Source organism: Rana temporaria, chromosome 4 (assembly GCF_905171775.1).
Source record: "Rana temporaria chromosome 4, aRanTem1.1, whole genome shotgun sequence".
In the NCBI taxonomy this organism is placed as follows: domain Eukaryota; kingdom Metazoa; phylum Chordata; class Amphibia; order Anura; family Ranidae; genus Rana; species Rana temporaria.
Window position 1 is genome coordinate 450,848,176 of NC_053492.1, and position 12,500 is coordinate 450,860,675.

General features: G+C 44.4%; 1 protein-coding gene across 4 annotated transcripts in view; it reads left to right on the forward strand.

Annotated features, from left to right (window-relative positions):
* Nucleotides 1-12,500, forward strand: part of SOCS5 (suppressor of cytokine signaling 5) — a 63,767-nt gene that overhangs the window by 15,652 nt on the left and 35,615 nt on the right. The window contains exon 2 of one of the 4 annotated variants that reach the window (XM_040351568.1): nt 10,917-10,919. The exons of the other annotated variants lie outside the window; for them this stretch is intronic. The gene's annotated coding sequence lies outside the window, so the exon portion shown is untranslated. The remainder of the gene's footprint in view (nt 1-10,916; nt 10,920-12,500) is intronic. 4 annotated transcript variants of the gene reach the window in all.

The following is a 12,500-nucleotide window of genomic DNA, read 5'->3' on the forward strand; positions in this document are numbered from 1 at the left end:
AATCCAGATCAGTAACCCTTGATATTCATCTTGGGAACCGTACCAGGACCCTGCAACAGTGGGGTCAGTCTGTAATGTTTGCTTCGGCCTTGGGTTTTACATTTGGCACTCAGTGTCGTTGGCCAGAGTGCTGTACAGGTCTAGGGTCTTGCTCCAGTCCTATGGCACTCAGATCCTGAAGACTCCTTCAGGGGGATGCCCACCATGGAGGGTGTAGTTTGGTCACCTCTGAGAACCTGCAGCGTGGATATGGTAAAGCTTATTACACACCATTCGTTTTATGTTCTTCTTCCTTTTTTTTCAGGCTTTCACATTGAGAATGCTGGGCAGGAGTTTTTCAGGCGGTTTTTATGCGCTATTTTTAGCGCTAAACCGCCTGGAAAAACTCCTCAGTGTGAAAGGGGCCCAAGTCCTGTTTTTACTTGTGGGGTGATTGCTTATTGTGTTATCCGCTTCTGTGGGTCCATTCATACTAAGCTAAAATAAGGGCTAATAACACTTGTGATACCGAAGCCACTGAGGAAAACCAACTTGTGTGGATAGCTGTTCCCCAGCACCAGAGCAATGTCGGACACAGCGAGCTTTCTCTAAGGCTCTATTCACACTAGCGTGGCTCCAAAGTCACACGATTTCCAGTGCAACTTTGATGTGACACTCTGGATCAAAGTAGTGCAGGCACATTTTCAAAGTTGGTATGACTTGTCGCACAGATTTGAAGGGGTGCCATTAAAAAGAACGGACTGCGACTTGTAATGTGACTTTGCTGTCCAAAGTTGCATGACAAGTCGCACAAGAGTGAACCTAGCCTAAAGCTGGCCTTAATTCTAAAGATGTCCTGTTTTTTAGAACATTCGTTTTGGTTACCTAAGAGTTCCTGGACAATTTGGAAATTTGTTTTCTAATTGGAACGAACTGATTTCTCATTGTTTGCTGCCAATTGAGAATTATTGCTGTTGGAACCTAGGCCCTAAAGGATGGGGGCAACGGTGACCTCCATTTTCTCCTTGCTCATGGTGTGAGACCTACCACTGCACCTGGAGGGCCTACTTTGGCTGGTGCAAATGCAGGTACCTCAACCCCATGAATATTCCATTCCTCCCGTTTCTTTGGTTAAGACCAGCACTTGGGACAAGCACACGTTTCTGTCTTAGCCACACTATTCCAGAAACCTTTATCTTTGCACTCTGTTGTCCAAGACCTCTACACAAGGAGTTACTAATGTTAACCCCCCCCCCCCCCACACTGACCTCATGTGTCTTCATGGGATCTGAATCCAGTGCTTTTTGGTTCTTCGGAAATCTCTTTAAACCAATGTAGTATTTCCCATTGTTGATCTTACGGTGGCCTTTTTTTGGTGGCCTTTATCTCCTTCAGGTGTCTGAGTTTGTGGCTTTTTTTTGGGGGGGGGGGTTTCTTCCAAGGAACCTTTTCATTTCTTGCACAGACAAGGTGGTCCAGTAACTTCTTCCTCCCCAATGTAGTCTCTTCATTTCACCTCTGTGAAGACTTGGTGGTTATGACTAAGGCCTCATAGGCTGAAACACATCAAGCTTTCCTATTGCGTTTCGTCTACTGTGGCTTGTCACTAAATACGTCTATTGTTTAAAGTGGGGGTTCACCCAAAAAAATCTATATACTATTAGATCCAGCATACTGCTGACATCTGCAGTATGCTGGTCCCCCCCCCCCCGCTGTACTTATGGTGTAATCGTAGTTTTCACCTGGGTTCTCTTTGCCCCGGGGAGTAGGCGTTCCTAAGACAAGGCGAAGATTATTGACGTGCTGGTAAAGCGCGTCACCCTTCCGAAAATACACAAAGTGGGACTCGGCTTTTTACGGCGTCTGCGCAGTCAGCCCTACACGGCAGGCGCCGTAAACAGCAGAGTCTCAAGTCTTCTATTTTCAGCGCGTCTCCTCGGAGGATCAACACTCACTCCCAGGAGACATTGCGCAGTCGGGGAAAAGGAGCGGCACGCCCATTCCCAGCAAGGAAGAAGACCCGGAAGACAGCAAGAATACAGGTAAGTGTAAACATATGACAAAAAATGACAATGCAGCAGTGATTTACTAAGGCTGGAGACAGGTTAGGTAGAAAGTTCAATTTGAGGGTGAACCTCCGCTTTAAGAGCAACGACCTGAGTGCGGATCATCTTTTCCTCAAGACTTTGTGCTCCCTTCACAAAAAAGTTTTCCTTGGATTAATTACTTGACAGGGCACTAGTAGAGTCTGAAGTCCAAGCTTGGAGCATCATCATCATCACACCAGACACCTTGCTTACCTCATTACTTTTTCCTCTTTTTTATTTTTTTTTGCACCCCCCAGACTGGTTATCTAGAGCCTGGGCATTCTTCTTTTTAGGGGGGGTGGGTAGTTGTAAAAGTCTATTCTCAGGCTTCTTTTTTGAATATCCATCTAGATCACAGGTGTCAAAGACAAGGCTCGGGGCTGAACCTGGCCCTCCAGGCCATTTCATGTGGCACTCACCCTCTTTTGTCTCCGCCCCCACCTGGTCTCGGCAGTCGGCAGCAGAGAAGACGGGACTCCAGCAGATCCTGCACTTCTCTGTCCAGACCTCCTGGCAGCAGCACAAGGCAAGGGGGTGCACTGATGTAAGGGGGGGGATGCTTGACTTTTGATGGGGGGGGGATGCTTGACATCTGATGTAAGGGGGGGGGGGTGGGGTGCTGGTACAGCCGGCCCTTTGAGGGCAACCATAATGCTGATGTGGCCCACAAGGAAATGGAGTTTGACACCCCTTATCTAGATCAACCAATGATAAACTTCTCTAGTAGACATTTGTATTTGTTATGCACTGTATGGGGGTCACAAAGGTTAGGACTTGCCTAGCCCACAACATGTTCAGAATTGTTGTCCTCCCCTGAAGGTCGCAGGTCCTGCTTTCTCTTTCAGCATTGCTAGTTGGCTCAGGGAAGTTCATTTCCGGAGCTTATGCCCTCAAGGAAAGGGTTCTTCCACTCCCTATTAGGGCCTATTCTACCAGATTTGTCGGTGTTTCCTGCACTTCCCAGACCTGAATTTACTGGTGTGTGTGTGTGTGTGTGTGTGTGTGTGTGTGTTTTCTTTGTAGGCTATTTTTAGATTAATTCTGAGAAATGAATTGCAGGATTTATTTATTTTAGGTCTCATGTTTGCAAAATGAATGATGATTAAATAAGAAGTGTATTTGTTTTTTGCACAATTGAAATGGCCGCCAGGTGATCATTGTCTTTGTTAACAAGCAATCTTCCCACTGCATTATGGCAAATTATTCCTCTCATGATACTAGATCAGCTGTCATTTTCTGCATCCGTTCAACAGTAAATGTACCCAGGAAATAATGTGCCTTTCCTTGTGGACAGGGATGTGTGTTCCCCCCAACTGTACTTCTCATAGTAGGGTTGTCATGCGCCTAAAACTGTATGCTCAGGTTTTACTTATTTGTATCCTTTTTAACCACTTAACCCCCGGACCATATTGCTGGTCAAAGACCAGAGCACTTTTTGCGATTCGGCACTGCTTCGCGTTAACTGACAATTGCGCGGTCGTGCGACGTGGCTCCCAAACAAAGTTGGCGTCCTTTTTCCCCCACAAATAGAGCTTTCTTTTGGTGGTATTTGATCACCTCTGCGGTTTTTAGTTTTTGCGCTATAAACAAAAATAGAGCGTCAATTTTGAAAAAAAAAAATATTTTTTACTTTTTGCTGTAATAAATATCCCCCAAAAATATATGTAAAAAAAAAATGCCACTGGCAGTGAAGGGGTTAACACTAGGGGGCGAGGAAGGGGTTAAGTATGTTCCCTGGGTGTGTTCTAACTGTAGGGGGGGTGGACTGACATGGGGAAATGACTGATCTTCTGTTCATACATTGTATGAACAGAAGATCAGCATTTCTCTCCCTGACAGGACCGGGAGCTGTGTGTTTACACACACAGCTCCCGGTTCTCGCTCTGTAACGAGCGATTGCGTGTACCCGGTGGCGATCCCGCCTGGCACTCGCACGGGAGTCGGAGGCGAGCGCCTCCAGCGGTGCACGCGCCCCTAGTGGCCTGCGCGAGAGCCGACGTATAGCTACGGGCTCTCGCGCAGGGGAGCCGACCTGCTGCCGTAAAATGACGGCGGCTGGTCGGCAACCAGTTAAACGTTTGCAACATTCTTAAAAGTCTTGATATACTAGAAAAGAATTGGCTTTTGAGGAGAAAAAGAAATACGATATATGTGCATGTACACACACTGAACAGCCATAACTTTTTGACCTCTGATGGTGAATAACATTAGTTATCTTGTTATGTTGGCAAATGAAAGTCGTGGGGTGTATTGTGCAGTAAGTAGGTGAACATGCTGTCCCTGAAGTTGATGTGTTCTAAGCAGAAAACATGGGCATCGCAGTTGTGTATGGAGCTGTAGACCAATCGGGGTGCGCATGCTGACCTGTGAACACAGCCAAAAGCTTCTACAGTGTGCGTATCGGAACTGGATCATAAAGCAATGGAAGAAGGTGGTCTGGTCTGATGCATCACATTTTCTTTACATCGTGTGTGTGTGTGTAGGGCTGTGGAGTCGGTAGATAAATGTTCTGACTCCGACTCCTCAGTTTTATGTACTTCCGACTCTCCGACTCCTCTGTATTAATATGCAAATGTATTTTATACATTCCTTGAGGGAAAGAAACGCAACCTACCACAGGACTACTGGCTGGGAAGCCAACAGTCTACTGTATTGCACAGTTTAAGCAAAAGACAAACACAATGAAAACAAAGTTTTATAAAAAGAAATGTATTAATCAATCAAGTGGCTGGATAGTAGCATCCTAGGAGAATCCCATAGTCATGTTTAAAGTTTAAGCTAACAATCGGAGTTTACAAGTTTTTATAGCCTTAGCTAAATGACAGCAGTTTTTCCAATGGTTTACAGCTTCAGTCTTGAACTATTGGCCCTCCATTCCCTTCACTTATACAAGTGTCTCTAGCCCTGCAAAAAATATATTTATTTAATCCCTTATCAGTGAGAGGCTAGGTTACACATGGACGCTGCGTTCCCTGTAAAAGCAGAACACAACACTATGGAAAGTATAAGTATTGCAGCTCCTAATTGTGCGTTGCGTGCCATATAGTGAAGCACATGAAAAGCATGCTTCTTCACGGTCACTTAACGTGTTCGTTTTGCGGTTACGTGAGGCACTGCATGCATTGGTCTTTATTCTTACAGTAGAGAAGTCATTAATTATAACTTTTTGTGAATTGGGACATTTAAACTTGCTTTTTTTTTATTCCAATCTAAATTTAGTAGGAGTCGGTGCATTGTTTGCCGACTCCGACTCCAGGTACCCAAAATTTCCTCCGACTCCACAGCCCTGTGTGTGTGTGTTGCTTACCTGGGGAAAGATGGCACCAGGATGCAGTATGGGAAGAAGGCAAGCCAGCAGAGGCAGTGTGATGCTTTGGGCAATGTACTTCTGGCAACCCTTGGGTCCTGCCATTCATGTGGATGTTGCTTTGACACCCACAACCTACCGAAACATTTTTGCTGACCAAGTTCACCCTTTCATGAAAATGTTCCCTACCACACTGAAAGAAATGCTTCAAGAATGGTTTGAGCAACACAAGTTTAAGTGTCGACTTGGCCTTCAAATCTCCAGCTTTCAATCCAGTCGAGCATTTGTGGGATGTGCTGAATGAAAAGTGTGAGACCCAACATTGCAACATACAGGATCTACTACTGATGGCTTGGTGCCAGATATCGCAGAATACCTTCAGAGGTCTAGTGGAGTCCATGGTTTATGGGTCAGGGCTCTTTTTTGCAGCAAAAGGGGACCTATTCGATATTGGGTTGGTAGTCCTAAAGTTCTGGCTCATCGGCGTGTGTGTGTATGCACTTTGTCCTTGTTTTTATGTGCTGTAGATCCAGAGTTAGTGTGTTTGACACTGTAAGGGGCACCTGTGGACATAAGTTGAATCATGCCCTTATAGGTGCAGACCTTTTTATGTACCTCCTGAAGCCTGGCCAAAAAACTCCCAGAGAGCAGCAGCATCCCATCCTGCCTTGCTTCTAGGATCTTGATAGATACAACTACTAGCCATTTTTGTAATGTCCTAGCAACAAGGCAGGATAGGATGATGCCATCCCTGGATGTTTTTGTTGACCAGGCTTTGGTAGGTATGTGGTGAAACATGCAGTGTTCTGGGGTTTTTAATTTGAATATTTAAAAAAAAAAATATTAATAATTCCTGAGCACCCCTTAACCACCACACTTTTACTGCGCCAGGTCTGCTGTATTGCATGAAATGACGTACCTGTACATAATCTTGTGTAATGGACACTGGGGTGGGGGTGTGCGCGTGCCCAATTGGCGAGCCCGGCCACCCCTGATTGTTCCCCAGAGAGGCAGAATGGCGATTTGAAATGAGAGAGTGGGTAACCGCTCAAAGAGAACCAGGTAATCTGATTCCTGTGGTCCGAGCCAAGGGTGCAGGCAGTGCAATCAAAATGCAGGTTAGGATGAAGGAAAAAAGCTGGGACAGCCGCACTCCAAAAAAACTCCTCCTTTAATTAAAAATCACAAAATACATGCCACAGCAAAAAACAGCACAACAAAAGGAAAGCTGACGTTTCGCACTATGCCTTAGTGCTTCTTCACAGCTATGAAGAAAGGAGGAGTTTTTTTGGAGTGCGGCTGTCCCAGCTTTTTTCCTTCATCCTAACCAGAATGGCGATTTGCCTGACAGGGAAGAAGATGGAGATCTTGTGTTCCTGCTGTCTTCATCCAGTCAGACCATCCCCCACACAGTTGGCAAGCATCAGCTAGTCAGTTGACCCTTTGATCGCCCGCTGATGTTAACCCCTTCCCTGAAATGCCATAAAAATGCCCCATAGTTTGTAGACCCAATACCTTTTGCGCAAACCAATCAATATATAGGTGGGGCCTGTACTTAGTGGAGGGGGGAGGGTCTGTACTTTGTGCACAATTGGCAACAGGCGCAGGGATTCACAACTCCTATCGCCTGTGGCATGCGCTGCTGACTAAAATACGACTAAATTAGTATTTAGTCAAGACCAACACTAAATGTAATGCAGTACGAACTGCATTGCATTATTTTAGTGTAACACAGGGGGAAACATGCAGGGTTCTGGGTGTCTCATTAAAAAGAACCTGTCACCAAAGCAAATCATCACATTGAGGCCCCCACACATACGTACGCACAAATGTAGACAAGTGCGTTTAGGGATACTACCCCCCCAGGCTTCACAATGCATTTACTCCTTTCTCCGGTTCACGGCGGCGCAGCTTCCCCTGCGTCTGCTCCCTCCCTCCTCCGCGACCAATAGGATTGCTTCTCCTCTTGGCCAAATCGGTTCTCGGGATCCACTTCCTAAGCAGGGATTGGCCGGGTGGAGAATCGGGAAGACAATGGCGATAATTTGCGATTGTCATGCAAGCGGAGGGCCACTTTTTTTTTTTTTTTTGGGCTTTAATCATGTGGTTAGAAAAATATAAAAATAGCTATGACTAAGCGCTGATACCCCAGTGTGAAACGCGTCAGCTATCCACCCCACTGTCTGCTGTGACTTGTAGTGCTGTTTCCATTTTTTTTACTATTAAAAGCAACATTTTAAGAATTTCGTGAAGTGCGGCTGTCCAGTCTTTTTCTCCAGTCTTTGCATGGATTAGGGGGGCGGCGCCACGTATGGACAGGCCTGCGCCAGAAAATATTGATTGCGATATACATTTTGCATATCCCTGAACACGCCGGAATGAGAGCAATAATTCTAGCACCAGACCTCCTTCGTAACGCTAAACTTATGACCTGTAGGGGGCCTTTTAATGCAGCGCCTATGGAAACTTATAGGGTACAGAAGCTCGTTGCAATTTCTCGGGCGCATGCAAATTTAAGGTTCGACTTGGAGTATCTATATACTCAGTGCAACCACGCCTTTTATATTTTATCAAAAAAAGTCCTTGCCCTTTCCAAATACGCAGCAGCTGAAAAAAAAATCATGGATGTGAATGTGTCCCATAGGAAAACATGTAAATGGACTGGAGTGTGTTTCTGCAAAAAGCACCAAAAAACATATTGCAGCCGTGTCCCCCCACATAATGCAGCCGTGTCCCCCCACATAATGCAGCCGTGTCCCCCACACCTGGATGCCGCACGTCCCGCCGTTAATCAGCGTGCGGGGAACAGCTTTCGTTTGAATAGCTGTATCCCCGCAGCGTATAGACACTCCCCCTTGCGCGGGATTGGACAGATCATCCGTCCAATCCCGCGCAAGGGGGAGTGTCTATATGCGGCGGGGATACAGCTATTCAAACGAAAGCTGTTCCCCGCACGCTGATTAACGGCGGCGGCTTTGCGGCGGCTGGGGGGGGGGAAGTATTCTATTTTAGTATCGGGGGTATTTGCGGTCGTACGAGTACTCCCGCAAATACTCGGTATCGGTACCGATATCGGTATCGGGACAATCCTACTTTTTTGTACTATAAAGGGCTAATTTTAGTGTTTTTTTTTACCCCATTATGTTACTTGCCGATTAATCGATTTATGAAAATTGTAATCGATTAGTTATTTCGGCCCTAGAATTGTGTTTCCTAGACCTTTTAGTAATAACGCGTGACACACAAATATTGGAACTACCGTTCTTTTGTCCTCTAGGGGGCAGAAAGCTGGAGCAGGAGCCAGACATTGCACCCACCATCCACTCACCACTCATCCATTGCAGGCTTCTATAGGAAAAATGTATAAATGCACAAATTTTTGCAGGAAAAAAAAAATGTGCCTTTATCTTTTCCCTAAAAGGTGAACTTATCCTTTAAGTGTTGTGAATTTGGACAGACCTTGTACTGTGGTAATAATTTTGCAGTTGCAAGCTGGATAAAGAAGGTTTTTTTTTTCTTCTCCTAGGCCTTTTTGGTCCGTTACTTTTGTATACTCTCCCCAGGCTTTGTTGTAAAAGTTTTTATATAGCAGGCTTCAGATGTTGCTTGGCATCTGAGGGTACCGTGCTATCCTCTGTCTCGTGATCATGCAATATGTTTAATTCACCATCTGGTGCAACCTGCATTAACAATTGATCAGATTACAATTAAAAGAAAAAAGCTGGCTGACGATTTTCTGCTGTTCTGAAATCTGTGGGCAGATGCAGCCACATTTGATAACATTATCCTTGTCTGATGCGAGGAGTTATATAAAAGTTTGCTGAGAGGGATGTGAAATTAGGGCAATGAGTATGGAATAGCATGCCATGTTTATTTTTGATCCTCCTCCCCCCCCCCCCCCCTTTTTTTTAATTTTATGCTGACTATTAACAGTTTACTCTTTATAGCTTGTCTTGCTATCTGGAGAAACAAAGTACTAAGAGTCCTATTTTTATGTACTGTATGTCTGCTTTTTTTTGTGGGGTTTTTAATATATATATATATATATATATATATATATATATATATATATATATATATATATATATATATATATATATATATATATATATATATATATATATATTATAATTTTTCTCATTTATCCAGCGCTGTTTTGCCATTGATGTGGGTACTTCCTGTCCTGTTTCTAGAACAAAATTAAGTTGGGCTGAGCGCTTCCTTATATTTTTACAAATGAATACAAAGCTTTCTCTCATTGGCTGAGGGCGGATGACATTAGTCTCCACCTCAGCAAATCAGAGGAAGCCTTGTGTTTTTATGAATACAAGGCTGTCTGTTCACAGCTGAGTAGCGATCAGCCTGTTGCAGCAAAAATATTTTATTGTGATTTTATGTAATAGAACACAAAGTGGCACATAATTGTGAAGTGGAAGTAAAATGAATAAATGGTTTTCAACATTGGTTTACAAGTATCTAAAATGTGATGTGCAGTTGTATTTAGCCCCCCCCCCCCCTTTACTTTTATACTCCTAGCTAAAATCTAATTGTCTTCAGAAGTCACCTAATTGTTAAATTCAACCTGTGTCATTTTAATCTCAGTATAAATACAGCTGTTCTGTGAAGCCCTCAGAGAGATTAGAGAACGAACAGCATCATGAAGGCCACGGAACATACCAGTCAGGTCATTGTGTGTGTGTGTGGAGAGAGAGAGAGAGATCCCAAGCTTTGCACATCTCACAGAGCATTGTTCAATCCATCTGAAAATGGAAAGACTATGGCACAACTGCAAACCTACCTAGACATGGCTGTCTACCTAAACTGACAGGCCGGGCAAGGAGAGCATTCATCAGAGAAGCAGCCAATAGGCCCATGGAGGATCTGCAGAGACCCCCAGCTCAGGTGGGTGAATCTGTCCACAGGACGACTATTAGTCGTGCTCTCCACAAATCTGGCCTTTACGGAAGAGTGGCAAGAAGAAAGCCATTGTTCAAAGAAAGCCATAAGAAGTCCTGTTTGCAAGAAGCCATGTGGGTGACAAAGCAAATGTGGCAGAAGGTGCTCTGGTCAGATGAGACCAAAATTGTACTTTATGGCAAAAAAGTAAAACGCCATGTGTGGGGGAAAACAAACACTGCACATCACGCAGAACAAACCATCCCCAACGTGAAACATGGTGGTGGCGGCAGCATGTTGTGGGGATGCTTTTCTTCAGCTGGGACAGGAAAGATGGTCTGTTGATGGGAAGATGGATGGAGTCAAATACAGGACAATCTTGGAAGAAAACCTGTTAATCTGCAAAAGACTTGAGACTGGGGCCGAGGTTCAACTTCCAGCAGGACAACGACCCTAAACATACAGCCAGAGCTACAATGGAATGGTTTAGATCAAAGCATATTCATGTGTTAGAATGACCCAGTCCAAGCCCAGACCTAAATCCAATTGAGAATCTGTAGCAAGACTTGAAAATTTGAAGTCTACAGAGCTTGAGCTATTTTACAAAGAAGAATAATGGGCAAACATTTCACTCTAGATGTAAAAAGCTGGTAGAGACATCCGCCAAAAAGACTTGCAGCTGTAATTGCAGAGAAAGGGGTTTCTACAAAGTATTAACTCAGGGGGGGGGCTGAATACAAATGTACCCCACACTTGGATATTTATTTGTAAAAAAATTATGAAAAACAAAGGCAATACGAGCACCACACCAATGGTCATCGAATCCAGAAGAGTTTTTATTTGCATTATACTGAAGGGAAATAAGAGAAAACAATCATTTGGGGGCTCATGTAACCTTAAATTATCACTTACAGAAAATGTTTGCATTGGATGTCCAATCGGGACCCCCCCTGGTACATGTGGCGGTCGGAAATCGTGTGGGGGCGATCCGGGATGAGGGCGCGGCTATTCGTTTCTACCCGCCCCCTCGCGATCGCTCCCCGGAGCTGAAGAACGGGGAGAGCCGTATGTAAACGCTGCTTCCCCGTGCTTCACTGCATCGATCGTGTGAGCCCTTTTTATAGGGAGACACAATCGATGACGTCAGACCTACAGCCACACCCCCCTACAGTTGTAAACGCACACTAGGTGAAACATAATTCCTTCAGCGCCCCCTGTGGTTAACTCCCAAACTGTAACTGTCATTTTCACAATAAACAATGCAATTTAAATGCATTTTTTGCTGTGAAAATGACAATGGTCCCAAAAATGTGTCAAGATTGTCCGAAGTGTCCGCCATAATGTCGCAGTCACGAAAAAAATCGCTGATCCCGCCATTAGTAGTTAAAAAAAAAAAAATGTTTTAATAAAAATGCAATAAAACTATACCCTATTTTGTAAACGCTATAAATTTTTCGCAAACCAATCGATAAACGCTTATTGCGATTTTTTTATTTTTATTTTTTTTACCAAAAATAGGTAGAAGAATACGTATCGGCCTAAACTGAGGGGGGAAAAAAATTGTATATATGTTTTTAGGGGATAATTATAGCAAAAAGTAAAAAATATTGCATTTTTTTTTTTTTCAAAATTGTCGCTCTATTTTTTGTTTTATAGCGCAAAAAATAAAAACGCAGAGGTGATTAAATACCACCAAAAGAAAGCTATTTGTGGGGAAGAAAGGACGTCAATTTTGTTTGGGAGCCACGTCGCACGACCGCGCAATTGTCTGTTAAAGCGACGCAGTGCCGAATCGCAAATTTGAATCGCATTTTGGTCCGGGGCTTAAGTGGTTAAAGACCCCTTTCACAAGGTGGTGGGCCCTGTTTGGAATCCTCCTGCTCAGTGGGAAATCTGTCCACTGGTCTGTGTCCACTCCGCTTATGCAGAGCAGACACAGCCTGCTCTCCTTTGTGGTGGGTTTGATGTAGATGGATCACCTGTTTTTCTTTACACCTGACTGTCATCTCATCCATCAGACAGATAGGGGAACAGATCCCCATCTATAGCTTTTTAGCAATAGGATCAAAACACGTCGATGGGTGTTAATGAGCACATATTCCGTTGACACCCCGCCACTCCACAGAGGAGACTGGAAGGTCCGATCGGTTTGGCCTGAACAACTGATAGTATGTGTGAAAGGGCCTTAAAGCGGAGTTCCACTCCAAACGTGGAACCTTCGCTTATACGTC